Source organism: Coregonus lavaretus, assembly GCF_964263955.1.
Source record: "Coregonus lavaretus genome assembly, chromosome: 38".
NCBI lineage: Eukaryota > Metazoa > Chordata > Actinopteri > Salmoniformes > Salmonidae > Coregonus > Coregonus lavaretus.
In genome coordinates, this window is record NC_140025.1 from 15,099,881 (window position 1) to 15,113,385 (window position 13,505).

Genomic DNA, 13,505 nt, shown 5'->3' on the forward strand with positions numbered 1-13,505 from the left:
TCCCACTAAGCCCAAACCAGATGGAATGGCATATCGTTATAGAATGCTGTGGTAGCCATGCTGGTTAAGTGTGCCTTGAATTCTAAATAAATCACAGACAGTGTCACCAGCAAAGCACCCCCACACCATAACACCTCCTCCTCCATGCTTTACGGTGGGAAATACACATGCAGAGATCATCCATTCACCCACACCACGTCTCACAAAGACAAGGCCGTTGGAACCAAAAATCTCACATTTGGCCACCAGACCAAAGGACACATTTCCACTGGTCTAATGTCCATTGCTCGTGTTTCTTGGCCCAAGCAGGTCTCTTATTATTATTGGTGTCCCTTAATAGTGGTTTATTTGCAGCAATTCGACCATGAAGGCCTGATTCACACAGTCCCTTCTGAACAGTTGATGTTGGGATGTGTCTGTTACTTGAACTCTGTGAAGCATTTATTTGGGCTGCAATTTCTGAGGCTGGTAACTCTAATGAACTTATCCTCTGCAGCAGAGGTAACTCTGGTGGTCCTCATGAGAGCCAGTTTCATCATAGCGCTTGATGGTTTTCTTGACATATTCCATATTGACTGACCTTCATGTCTTAAAGTAATGATGGACTGTCGTTTCTCTTTGCTTATTTGAGCTGTACTTGCCATAATATGGACTTGGTCTTTTACCAAATAGGGCTATCTTCTGTATACTCCCCCTACCTTGTCACAACACAACTGATTGGCTCAAACTCATTAAGAAGGAAAGAAATTCCACAAATTAACTTTAAGAAGGCACACCTGTTAATTGAAATGCATTCTCATGAAGCTGGTTGAGAGAATGCCAAGAGTGTGCAAAGCTGTCATCAAGGCAAAGGGTGGCTATTTGAAGAATCTCAAGTATAAAATATACTTTGATTTGTTTAACACTTTTTTGGTTACTACATGATTCCATATGTGTTATTTCATAGTTTTGATGTCTTCACTATTATTCTACAATGTAGAAAATAGTCAAAATAAAGAAAAACCCTGGAATGAGTAGGTGTGTCCAAACTTTTGACTGGTACTGTATATATATTTATATTCAGGACTCTGACATTGCTCGTTCTGATATTTCTTAATTTCTTAATTTAAATGTTTGGGATTTGTGAGTATTGTTTTGCATTGTTAGGTATATTGCACTGTTGGAGCTAGAAACACAAGCACTTCGCTACACCTGCGATAACAAAATATGCGTACGCCACCAATAAAATTTGATTTGATTTGATCTCAGGGTAGACACTCTAACCACAAGGCCACCGAGTTGGTGTGTAACTGCGACGTGCAGTGAATATATGCAGTAGCCTATATCCCTTGTAGCCCGGTCTCCCCTAATCTGCATAGGATGCGCTCATAAATGCGATGCTACTCACAAAATGTTTCAACTTATGATAATGCAGGCATTTCATCAAATGCTCGCAGTCAAATAACCAATAATACTGCAAGCCTCTTGTTCTTTTCCTGTATTCTCAGTCTGGACCAAATGGAATTGGACCGAGACCACACTTTTTGAGCGAACCGCGGTGCGTTGTTTGGTGTGCTCCCGCGTACGGATAGTGTGTTCACACCAGTCCAAAGAAACTGAACTAAGGGGGTAAACGCTGCAGTTTTCGGAAAAAACTGCTCCAAACCAATTTGGTGTGAAAGCGCCCTGAGTGTACTTTGATTTGGCCTTTCCACTACAGTACTATTTTATTTAAGAAACCAATAATGATAAGGCTTTTATTATTCTAGTTTGTGTTCATTAGGCACCAAACAGAAGAAAATTGACTGAAACAGGGAGGGACTACCTCGACTTGTCCAATAAGAAACTATCATTTTCGTTTTTCATTTTAAAACGATTTCGCTTGAGTGCCGTAATGAACAAGACCCAGGTTTTCTCTTTCTGCAGTCCTCCTGGGGTGTAAAGCCCCCATCCATTTATGCTTCTAAACACAGTGACACACGGTGGGTGACAGACAGATCTTTCTGGGTCATCCCAGTCCATATGTCACATGTCAGACCTCCCACCCTTCACTCGTCATCACGGTGACAGAGGCTGGCACATCACCCTGACAGAACACCAGCCACACCGAGAACAGAAGGACTACACCCCAAATGGTCCCCTATATAGTGCACTTCTTTTGAACAAGCACTATATAGGGAATAGGGTGCCATTTCAGACACAACCAGGGTCTCCATGTGACAGGACAGATCTGGTTAGTGACCAGTCATTTACAATGAAGGCAGGAGTGATCAATTCTCCTCACCTTGTCAAGCCAGATCAAGTGTCTCAGAGAAAGGGTTTACGAGGAGGGCTTAAACCAACGCAGCACAGTTCAGGCATCCATCTTAGTGTTGTCACATTACTCGAAGGTATTATGGTGTAACAGGTGTCACACTGCTTGCTTAACAGTACCGCTTCCTTCCTCAAGAGCCCACACTGATATTCGATGATTGATCCTCTGGGTGTTTCTCAATATGCATACTATCGCGTTCCAAACTCTCATGCGTCGAGTTCGTACGCCGAGGACGTTCTCTTGAGTACGTTCTTGTGAAGACGAGAGTGTGGAGAATGTATAAAAATGTACATTTGAGAAGCACTGCGCACTCCCGTGCTATTGCATTACCTTAGACCAATACAGACGAAACAAGATAACTACATAAAGAAAATGCAACCTAGTTTTACATGTAAGAAACAACCTAAAACAAATGTTGTTATGAAAGGTAAATGGCCAGTGTTAGCTACAAATTCTTTGTGGGTAGCTAGCTACACATTTTTCGTCAGTCTACGCACACTATAGTGGATATTCTATGCAGTTAAACAGGCCAAAATTAACACATTATGGTTAACATATCAATATAAAATATTGTAGTCAGGCATTATATGAGATGTGAGTGGGCAACTTTTCATTCCGAAGTTGGAGTTCATTTTCTCTCACTTCAGCTCAAAACCAGCCGCCATTGACTTCAGGACATTTTGCGTAGTTTTTTATGTGGTTGCGTCTTATTACGTCAACAATACTGGGAATATTTCATTTGAAGCTTGCGTCGACGCATGCTTCGAAATAGGTACAAACGAAGTACACATCTGAGAATTGCCCTCCGTGTTCCGTTTCACATACTTTGATTTTGACTCGTACTCCGACCGTTCCGTGGTTCAATTTGCGCGCTCGGAGCATATTGAGAAACACCCCTTGTCTCACAAACACACGTAACTTCCCTATTGACAAACCTTAACCAGCTGCACCACCGAAAAGCTAGCAATTCAATGGCTCAGGCAGCGGTATTTGAGGTTGAGGAGTTAGTTTACCAATTCATCTCGTTTACAATGGCCAAACAATATATTATAAGCACTCCATTTCTTGAGGAAAACAGTCCTATTGTTGGAAACAAACAGCCTCATAATGTAACCCAGAGTCACATTTCAATACTTTCCAAGCTATAGCACACAACTAGTGACAACAACACTAATCTATCTCTGTCTGATCACATACCTGTACATCTCTCTGTCTTTCTCTCTCCCTCAATCTCTCTCTGCCTCCCTCTGCCTCTATCTACTCCAGTCAGTACTCGCCCAGAGTGACAGAGACATCAGGGCAGATGGGAGATGTGTCACTCTCTCTGTCTCTCCGGAGACCTAAGTCAGTCCCTTTCCACATCATAGAGACAGATGTCATTGGTTCCTCACAGCCACTCCAGATTACTTCATTTCTGTGTCAATTGTCTCAGTCAGATCCTCTGTCTGCATTGACACTGACAATTACAATGATAAAATCCTTTGTAGCATATTCTATTTTATTTTTTATTTTTTGGGGGGTAGCATATTCTTGGACAGGGATCACAGATCTTACAAAAATATTATATACAAGTGTTATGATATACCCATGTGACATTGGTTTATGATATTAAATCATACAATTTCCAAGAGAATGCCATCTCACAGTCACAAGATAAACATCAGGAGTGGAGAGAGTTTTAAAACCAAATATGCTAGCTCTGCCTAGGTTTTGAAAGGTTCAAAGATCCTACATGGGACAGTGTGCAGTGTCAGAAAATACGCTGAACAGACAAGCTACCCAGCCAGACTATTGTTGTAGTAGCAGTGTGTGGGTATAATCACTGGGGAAGCCAAGCATGAAAAAAGCTATATTACAACCTATGTGTTGTGATCATTGCGTTGTTTGCTCTATAACCTGTTAGGTCATATGCCTTGCCACTGTGATATATAGGCCTAAGGCAGAGACAATAAGAAGACAGAGTGGCAGAATAAATTCAACCACAACTTGGTTTCATCACAAAACCGGAGAGCAACATCTGTCCACAAAGCATATTGCATGTAACAAACAGTTACATGACCTACAGCATGGTCTAGCAAGTTAATGTTTCCTACATTTTCGGACTACTAAACAACGATTGATTTAGAACACAGAGAGTTACCGCAAGTCGCAAAGAAAACAGGAGCTGCCTCCACTATTCCACCACCATTTCAACTTCAACATCATCAAATCACCTATGCTTAGTCTAATACAGTGACAATTAAAAGATACCAAAAACAATTTAGTCCAATCAACATAAGCTAAATATGATGTGGCTGTCCATGGTACTGTGTGTGTGTGTGTGTGTGTGTGTGTGTGTGTGTGTGTGTGTGTGTGTGTGTGTGTGTGTGTGTGTGTATGTGTGTGTGTGTGTATGTGTGTGTGTGTGTGTGTGTGTGTGTGTTTGTGTGTGTGTGTGTGTGTGTGTGTGTGTGTGTGTGTGTGTGTGTGTGTGTGTGTGTGTGTGTGTGTGTGTGTGTGTGTGTGTGTGTGTGTGTGTGTGTGTGTGTGTGTGCAAGTAGAAAAACATATTGACTCACTTGTAGAGAAACGCCAATGCCATCCTCCTCTTTTTTATGTTGCCAAAATGGTCTGACTCAGTAGGCTACACACTTTATGATTTCCTTTCATGGGCAACGATGAGCCAGCTAGTTAACATTAGCCTACTATACTGTATCTAGCTGCAGATTGAACTTCCATCCTCTCAGAATTGTCATTATAATCATAGGCCAGTACAGAGAATTAAGTAAAACCACAAGTCCAAATCCCATCCATGGCTAATTTAGGAAAGGGTCAATTTTAGCTAGCTGGCTATCTAGCCACTGGTGGACAACAACACAACGAGATGCAACAATTCCAGTTTTTTTCTGTCAATGATGTTTAGGTTTTTATTGTGATGTGATTGGTGTGAAGCCAAATCCAAACTGGCTTCCCTTGACACTTTTTTGTTTGCGCCAGGACCATTCACAGTTGAGCTCACTCAGTTTAGCTCAACACTGACTGGCTATTATTTTATTTTAAAAAATATCAAGGGAGGCAAAATGCTTTAACAATGTGATACTCGTTTGGACCAGACAGCATCAGATAGATGGCCTACACGTAGAGAGACAGAGGGGTGCTGTTTTGCTCGGTCGGATGCTTTCGCCGGTGAGATACATTCAGCATCTTGCCAACTGAAGGAAAATTATGAAACACAGCGAGACGAAATATATATATACAGTACCAGTCAAAAGTTTGGACACACCTACTCATTTAAGGGTTTTTCTTTATTTTCTACATTGTAGAATAATAGTAAAGAAATCAAAACTATGAAATAACACATATGGAATCATGTAGTAACCAAAGACGTGTTAAACAAATCCAAATATATTTTATACTTGAGATTCTTGAAATAGCCACCCTTTGCCTTGATGACAGCTTTGCACACTCTTGGCATTCTCTCAACCAGCTTCATGAGGTAGCCACCTGGAATGCATTTCAATTAACAGGTGTGCCTCCTTAAAAGTTAATTTGTGGAATTAATGCGTTTGAGCCAATCAGTTGTGTTGTGTGGGGGTGGGGGGGGGTGGGGGGGGGGGGGGGGGGGTACAGAATATAGCCCTTTTTGGTAAAAGACCAAGTCCATATTATGACAAGAACAGCTCAAATAAGCGAAGAGAAAAGACAGTCATCATTACTTTAAGACATGATGGTCAGTCAATACGGAACATTTAAAGAACTTTGAAAGTTTCTTCAAGTGCAGTTGCAAAAACCATCAAGCGCTATGATGAAACTGGCTCTCATGAAGACCGCCACAGGAATGGAAGACCCAGAGTTACCTCTGCTGCAGAGGATAAGTTCATTAGAGTTACCAGCCGCAGAAATTGCAGCCCAAATAAATGCTTCACAGAGTTCAAGTAACAGACATATCTCAACATCAACTGTTCAGAGTAGACTGTGTGAATCAGGCCTTCATGATCAAATTGCTGCAAAGAAAACACTACTAAAGGACACCAATCTTACTTGGACCAAAAAACACCAGCAATGGACTTTAGACCGGTGGAAATGTGTCCTTTGGTCTGGAGTCCAAATTTGAGATTTCGGTTTCCAACCGCCATGTCTTTGTGAGACGCGGTGTGGGTGACCGGATGATCTCCGCATGTGTATTTCCCACCGTAAAGCATGGAGGAGGAGGTGTTATGGTGTGGGGGTGCTTTGCTGGTGACACACTTAACCAGCATGGCTACCACAGCATTCTGCAGCGATACGCAATCCCATCTGGTTTGGGCTTAGTGGGACTATCATTTGTTTTTCAACAGGACAATGACCCAACATATCTCCAGGCTGTGTAAGGCCTATTTTACCAAGAAGGAGAGTGATGGAGTGCTGCATCACATGACCTGGCCTCCACAATCCCCCAACCTCAACCAAATTGAGATGGTTTGGGATGAGTCGGACCGCAGAGCGAAGGAAAAGCAGCCAACAAGTGCTCAGCATATGTGGGAACTCCTTCAAGACTGTTGGAAAATTATTCCAGGTGAAGCTGGTTGAGAGAATGCCAAGAGTGTGCAAAGCTGTTATCAAGGCAAAGGGTGTCTATTTGATTTGTTTAACACTTTTCTGGTTACTACGTGATTCCATATGTGTTATTTCATAGTTTTGATGTCTTCACTATTATTCTACAATGTAAAAAATTGTGTCCAAACTTTTGACTGGTAGTGTATATATATATTTTTTAATGGTAAATTTTTGGGGGAAACCTGGCTTCCCTTAGCATCAATGAATACACGCCACTGTTGTGTTGGGGCCAATGCCAGTGTGTTTACCACCAATAGCATTAGGCTTAACCTATGGTCCGTACAGCAGTGTCATTGTGCCAGCTGCATCTCTATCAGTGGTGGAGCAATTGAGAGCAGGTTAATCAGCTGAAATTGAGTTTACCGACATTACACTCTTTACTATCAGAGGGTAATATAACCGCAAATGTGTTTTTCCCATAATATTCCGCCATATTCCACAATATTCCGCCATTTGTTTACCAACATGAGACTAATTCCACTCCCAGATTACACTATTTACTATCAGAGGGTAATCTATCCGCACAGCGTTTTCCCGTAATATTCCATAGTTTCTATAATATTACGATTTAATTTGTATATTTGTTTACTGGTGTGGTTTAATGCTTGCTTGGTCAGCATGATTCTAAAATTGCTGACAAAACAAGCGCTGGTGAACTATGTGAAATTGTATTGTGATTTACAGAAATACAGTACATTATACATTGTTTAATAATTATGTGTGTGTGTGTGTGTGTGTGTGTGTGTGTGTGTGTGTGTGTGTGTGTGTGTGTGTGTGTGTGTGTGTGTGTGTGTGCTTCAAATCTGGAGTTTCTGCACACCACCACCAACACCCCCCACCTCAGAAATTGACCTGCCCAGGTATGAGGACATACTGCGTTTGATGTCATGTGACAAAGCCCAACGAACCACACTACCTCCACCTCCCAAAAGTAAAATCACAACTCATTGGGCACTCCAGTCAGGCTTAATCAAAAGGTAAAAGTATGTGAAAAGAAGCAAATACCCAGCCTATCCATCCAAGGGCAGGTAGGTGAAGTGAACATGGCAGAAGACAATCATCACTCAGTCAACTCCATGCCTCCACACCCACTACTCTGAGCCTCCCTCCCTCCCTCTGCCTGCTCCTGCTGTTCATGTGGGAACAGAGAAGGGAGAGCTCCCCTCCCTCTCTCTCTCTTTTTCTCCACATGCACCTCCTGCCGCTCTTATTTTTAGACTGCAGACTCTTTGGGGGCTTATAGAGGCGCACAGTTCTGAATGCATTAATCTGTGATGCCACTCTCTCCCTCTTGTTTAGATTTGTCCTTTTTGGTTTGTTTTTACTGTGCATGCGGCCTTGAAGTTCTATGTAGCATCTTAATTACGTGTGTATGTATGTGTGTGTGGGTGTGGGTGTGGGTGTGCGTGCATGCGTGCGTACATAACTGCATGTGCGTGCATCTGTGCATATCTCTGTGTGTGTCTTTCTCTGTCTCTCTCCAGGGTACACAGAGCGATGTGATCTGTATTCAGGGTCTGCCTCAGGGCTGTGTGCCCTGGCATCCGTCCCTCAGCCACCACCTAGAGTGGTAGGGCACTCCCACTCAAAACACTGGGAACAGACAGCATGGTGACATTTGGCTGGTATTTCACTAAACCCTGTGTTGGTTAATGTGATGTGTGTTGTGAAATTGACATTCAGGCTAGCCAAACAGCAGTCAAAGGAAAAGGGTATTTGTAAAGCAAACCAAGGAAAAGCTATTGAAATTCGAAAGGTACTGTATTATTTAGTGTAATCCAACAAGCACAACACATTTTCAAAAAGTGCACACACACAAACATGGCAATTGTGGAACCTGATTATGCAATGACATCCAAAGAATGAGGGGGCAGGAAGGAAGAGAGAAACAGTAGCTCCTCCTGGAACAGGGGAGCTGCTAGTGAAAAACTAAAGTAAACAAAAACTGACACCTGAATGAAACCAACAAGGTAAATAAAGTGGGATGATATGGTGAGTTTTCATAAGCAACGTACATTTGGGATGATATCTAGGCTGCGTCCCAAACGGTACCCTATTCAATATATAGTGCACTACTTTTGACAAGGGCCAATAGGGCTTAGGGATCATCACAAGGCTTGACATGCCAAAGTGACATTCATATTGTATAATGGCAGATTCAAATTGTTTACTACTTAGAGCTACATAACGACCACAAAGTCAGTCATCAGTCAGAGTTGAGAAAGTTGACACACACACACATTAGGGGAGAGAGAGAGAGAGAGAGAGAGAGAGAGAGAGAGAGAGAGAGAGAGAGAGAGAGAGAGAGAGAGAGAGAGAGAGAGAGAGAGAGAGAGAGAGAGAGAGAGAGAGAGAGAGAGAGAGAGAGAGAGAGAGAGAGAGAGAGAGGGCCTCCATGCATCGACTGGCCTCAAATGGAATGCAAATGAGAGCCGACGACGTGCCACTGAGTGCTTGTTAATTGGATCCTGAGGAAGCTGTGAAGTATCTGTGGAATATTTGTTCGTAGTTCCTACATCAAGGCTTGGCTGGTGTACGTTTTCACATGCACACGTCTTCCTCCCTACCTCCCTCCCCCTTTCCCCCTAAAAACCTGTCACAGATGACAAGCAGCTTAGAAAATACAATTTCCGTAGTGTGATTTAATTGTAGTTGAGTATCTTTGAAATCACATGAAGACTCAGAAAGCAGCGGACAATTAAATAACACACACAACTAAACTACTGTAGCTGTGCTGTCCACGTTGCTCACCTTGTACAATAAACACACACACACACACACAACAAGCACACACACAACAAACATGCACACACCTATTGGCCTATTGATCTGGGCAGCAAGGAATCTATGTGACCCAAGGCAAGTGTATTTGTGCAACTGCATGCCTCACTGAGAATTCCCACCAAAACCGGAGCAGGTTGCAACAGTGTTTGCTTGATGCTATTGTTTTCCTGTTTGCATACCCGAGTTGCCATCGTTCAGGTAGACATCTATAGAGAAAGACTCCAGGTGCTATAGATACCCATAATAGCCAATCAGTCACTTTTCTTACTCAGAACATACACACTGAAGAAGGTGACACAATACACACCAGAACATTCCATAAAGGGTAGCAGAGCCATATAATCCCATTTCATCAAATAACGTTGTCTACTTAGCCTACACCACTGATGTGATAATGCAATATTGTCAATCAATATTTGATTTCATTGTATTCAGAACTGTGAAGAGGTGTGTACTGTGTATATGTGGTTAATGTATCTCTGCATCCCAAATGGCACCCTGTTCCGTATATGGGCCCTGGTCATAAGTACTGCACTACATAAGGAATAGGGTGCCATTTGGGACACAACCTATGTACAGTATATTTACAATGCTGGATTGTAAAGCCACTATCATGCTATGAACAGAACATCATGTACTAAGCATTGTTTACTAAGCAGGGAGAAAGAGAGCGAGAGTGAGAGAGAGAGAAAGCAAGAGAAAGAGAGAGTTTTTTTAACCTAGAGAGAGAGAGAGAGAGAGAGAGAGAGAGAGAGAGAGAGAGATGGAATGAGAGTGGTCTTAAAAGTAAAGTAACTTCCTCCAAACACACACAGAGAAAAAGGAGGAAGGACTGCTGCCCTCATCAGAACAGGAAATGTGCTGCTCATTTAGAAAAAGGAAACTCAGCAGTTGAAAACACAATTCCAGACCAGATTCATCCAATACTATAACAACAACCCTGTGTCCCCATGGGCCCATACTAAAGGACTGTGGCTAAACCAAGAGCTTGTAGAACTATTGTAAATTGAATTCCTATTTCTCATTCCACACTGACACTGTATGGAGGAGTTGATTGAACTTGGGCTTGTTGCCCTCTCTGTTTCTCTCTTGAGGGGCCAGGTTGATTTGAGAGTAATAAGATATCAGTGTGCAGGCAGATCACTTTTTACACTGGCTGTATCTGTCTCCAACTCAGTGGACTTGTGTTTAGAGTATCCACCTGAGTTTGGAAGGTTGTGGGTTTGATACCCGGCCAAGCCATACCAAAGACTCTAAAAATGGGACTCGATGACTCTCTGCTTGGCACAAATATGCCAGTATTATAATGTACTGTTAGCTATAGGTAACAAGCATAGCTCTAGGCAAGACAGGTACACATCCTTTGATCAAGGCTTCAGTCTTCTCTCTATATATTCTTCACAGCCTGGCTAAGTATAAAACCTTATCTGCATCCCAAATGGCACCCTATTCCCTCTTCCTATATGGGCCCTGGTCAAAAGTAGTGCACTATATAAGGAAGAGGGTAACATTTGGGACATGTCCCTTGCAACCTTGAGATTGAAACTCCCCTGAATATTGCTGCTGAATAGCAATCCACTTTGATCTGTTCCCAGATCTGTTCCCAGTCAGCAGAACAGCAGCCTACCATCCTTAATAATTATTGTGTGCTGAATCTGCACGCATACAGAGATGGATGGAGCCGCTTGGCCAATAGAAAGTTAGTGTTTTCTATTCACTATTCACTTTTCACTGTTTACTATTCACTAGTCACTGTTTACTATTCACTATTCACTGTTTACTATTCACTATTCACTGTTTACTATTCACTAGTCACTGTTTACTATTAACTATTCACTGTTTACTATTCACTATTCACTGTTTACTATTCACTATTCACTGTTTACTATTCACTAGTCACTGTTTACTATTCACTATTCACTGTTTACTATTCACTATTCACTGTTTACTATTCACTGTTTACTATTCACTATTCACTGTTTACTATTCACTATTCACTGCTGCATTTTCACTTCTCACTGAAACAAATTGTATTTGACCTGTCTTCGCCTATTAGTCGAATATATTACAAATTAAAAGACAAAATCATTTTAAAACATGGAAGAGGGTAAAATCATGTTACCAACTTTATGCAGTAAACCTGAACTTCTACAGTGAACCACTGTACCTACTACCTACTGCACCTGGAAAATCCAACTGCAGCTAAAACCTAGGGTGACACAATATAGCATGACTCTAAGATCAGCTATGGCTGTTTTTCAACGCTAAAAAAACGTGGTAGTGGAGAAAGCTCTAATGTCTCTTCTTGTACTTGTTGGAATAGACAGCTCTTTTCACCCCCAAAAAAGTAAATTACAAAAAAACATTCTCAGTCCCATTTGAAAAGTCATGACTTGACTTGAACGACTGGGAAATATAGTATACAAGCATGTCTGGTGAACTGTAATAAGAGGGGTTGAGATTCAGGCACCGGCTGAAATGAAACAGCTCGGAGCAAAACAATCTGATTCCATACTCCACCCTGCAACCCCAAAGCACAACATGAGTCATTGTATCCACATGGGTCCCATCCTGAAGAAGCCTTGTGGAGATTTATCACACACAAAAAAGAGCTTGTGAGAGCTATAGAATTTACTATACTCTAATATAATACTGAGAAATCTGAGCTTTTCAAGAACTATTCGAACATGCTTTGTTTGTTTGCTTTATTGTCAATGTGTCCAGCTCACAGATGATGTAGTGTTACATTGAGGAGGAAAGACCAATAGAAACACAAACTAGTAACAGTCTAGAAATAACTCTCCATGACCACCAGCACAATTAAAGCCTCCGGGGGTGGCAGGTGGCATAGAGGTTAGAGAGGAAGACCAGTAGCCGTATGGTTGTTGGTTCAAATCCCAGGGCCAGGCATGAAAAAAAAGTGTCCACTCTGTGCCTAACTGAACTGGCAACCGGAGGACTGACTCTAGGCACTGAACTGTGTGTGTGGACAATAAAGTGTACATTCTATTCCTGTCAATTTACTGTAGCTTGGCAGTCAGATCTGTTTCTACTTTAGCCAACCCATCATTGTTAAGCAAAATGGCTACCAAGCTTTGTTTACTGATATTAGACCATCATAAACCATTTGAATAGCATTTTGCACATTTCAGGAGTCAAAACATTGTAAGATACACTACAAAAGTATGTGGACACCTGCTCGTCGAACATCTCATTCCAAAATCATAGGCATTAATATGGAGTTGGTCCCCCCTTTGCTGCTATAACAGCCTCCACTCTTCTGGGAAGGCTTTCCACTAGATGTTGGAACATTACTGCGGGGACTTGCTTCCATTCAGCCACAAGAGCATTAGTGAGGTCGGGCACCGATGTTGAGCCATTAGGCCTGGCTCGCAGTCTGCGTTCCAATTCATCCCAAAGGTGTTCGATGGGGTTCAGGTCAGGGCTCTGTGCAGGCCAGTCATGTTCTTCCACACCGATCTCAGCAAACCATTTCTGTATGGACCTCGCTTTGTGCACGGGCGCATTGTCATGCTGAAACAGGAAAGGGCCTTCCCCAAACTGTTGCCACAAAGTTGGAAGCACAGAATTGTCTAGAATGTCATTGTATGCTGTAGCCTTACGATTTCCCTTCACTGGAACTAAGGGACCTAGCCCGAACCATGAAAAACAGCCCCAGACCATTATTCCTCCTCCACCAAACTTTACAGTTGGCATTATGCATACGGGCAGGTAGCGTTCTCCTTGAATCTGCCAAACCCAGATTCATCCTTTGGACTGCCAGAAGGTGAAGAGTGATTCATCACTCCAGAAAAACCTCTCCACTGCTCCATAGTCCAACGGCAGCGAGCGT

General features: G+C 42.3%; 1 protein-coding gene across 2 annotated transcripts in view; it reads right to left on the reverse strand.

Moving 5' to 3' along the window:
• The window catches only part of LOC311111962 (transmembrane protein 163a), a gene marked incomplete at its 3' end in the record, with an annotated part of 56,965 nt that overhangs the window by 40,486 nt on the left and 2,974 nt on the right, over positions 1-13,505 (reverse strand). The window lies entirely within an intron of this gene.